This window comes from Pinus tabuliformis, chromosome 1_1, assembly GCF_031772625.1.
Source record: "Pinus tabuliformis cultivar Carrire ecotype Pingquan chromosome 1_1, CPIR1, whole genome shotgun sequence".
Classification (NCBI taxonomy): domain Eukaryota; kingdom Viridiplantae; phylum Streptophyta; class Pinopsida; order Pinales; family Pinaceae; genus Pinus; species Pinus tabuliformis.
In genome coordinates, this window is record NC_142297.1 from 204,075,749 (window position 1) to 204,077,286 (window position 1,538).

Genomic DNA, 1,538 nt, shown 5'->3' on the forward strand with positions numbered 1-1,538 from the left:
ACCAACATAATCTGAACACGGTGTGGATCTGTTGCATAACATAACAATAAACACATACCCTCCATACACGGTATTACAAACAGATCCACCCTGTATTGAGAATATGCTGATATTTATCATATGAAAGAGTCACCATGTATGGAGAGTATGCTGGCTAATGTAATGGAGATTGAAAAAACAGAGATAAAACTGAGATCCACCTGTATGGATAAAGAGTGTGATTTTTTTGGAAGACTAGATTTTAGAGTTTTGTTTTTTAATTTATTAGTAAATTTAATTAGTGTTAAATTTAGTGTTTATTGTTAAATTTATAGTTTGATCAATAAATATTTTACAATTAAAATGTATAATTTTTTTTATTTTATACAGACAGTTAAAAAAACAGTTTAAATAACACAAATAAAAATTTGACCATAATTTTTTCACCAAATTCTAACCAAAAATAAACTAAAAACTCCAAAAAAAAAAAAAAAAAATAAATAAATAAATAAATAAATAAATATATATATATATATATATATATTTAAACTGGTCCAAAAGACTACTCACTCAACTAAAAACTCCACAAAAATAGTATTTAAACTGGTCCAAAAGAATACTCACTCCATTCTAGTAAATGTTATGCTATCTAGTTAATATTATACTGTCAACCCTAGAAACCAGTTTGAAATCGTAAAGGGCATCTAACGTTTCACACTCTGATATTGCCGCGATGACACCGTATTTTCAAAATATTTAACCTTATCATTCAAACCTGTTAGACGTTCGGCCACGGCCAGGCCTGGTATTTTCACCTCTTTGGCCACAGGTTCGACCCTCTTATCTCGTACCGAACCCTCGCCGCTGGTGTTTCACAGGAAAATACATAGACAAACAACAACATACAAATAAGAAATAATACATAGTGCTCCACAAATAACATATAAACATTCACGTCTATGTATTATAAATAAGAGTAACTTCGAAACCGCTTTTACCGTCCACTAAAGAAAGTGAGCATTTGTCAGCACTTGCGGTACTGGTAGAAATGGCAACGCGGTTTTATTTGTATCAGGGCCACGATAGTTTGCGAATACATGCGTAGCGGTAATTGTCATTTCACTAATATTTGTGGGAAAATTACCAGTACGATGTATTTATAAACCATAGTAGCCCTTAATCAAATTACGAGAGACGATGCATTCATAAAGAAATGAGAATCCTGCATTTCTGGAGAATGGTAAGATGGTTCTCCACAATGTTAACCGGGTGGGTGCCTTTATATAAGATCAAATTTTCTCAGGCCCTCCTTCTACTACCCTGTTGATCATTATGTTTCATCGCGTTTGTCCGCCCAATAACATGGCTCTCTGTTTCTTTCAATGTAAGTTTCACGATACCCAACTTTCCAGCTGTAAAAGCATTCAAATTCAAATGGGACACAATATGTGCACCGCCCAAGAGCTTTAGCACTGTATGGATTGCAACTTGACAGATGGTGCACGCAACGTACAAGATGCTGTGGGACCTCGTAAAAGCTGAAGCGGACAATATTTCAG

General features: G+C 34.1%; 1 long non-coding RNA gene across 1 annotated transcript; it reads right to left on the bottom strand.

Moving 5' to 3' along the window:
* Positions 1-495: 495 nt before the first annotated feature.
* Positions 496-1,320, bottom strand: LOC149212238 (uncharacterized). Its single transcript, XR_016250224.1, has 2 exons — positions 978-1,320; positions 496-843 (listed from the first exon to the last, which is right to left on the bottom strand). It is a non-coding gene; the product is annotated as an uncharacterized LOC149212238 (long non-coding RNA).
* Positions 1,321-1,538: the final 218 nt, after the last annotated feature.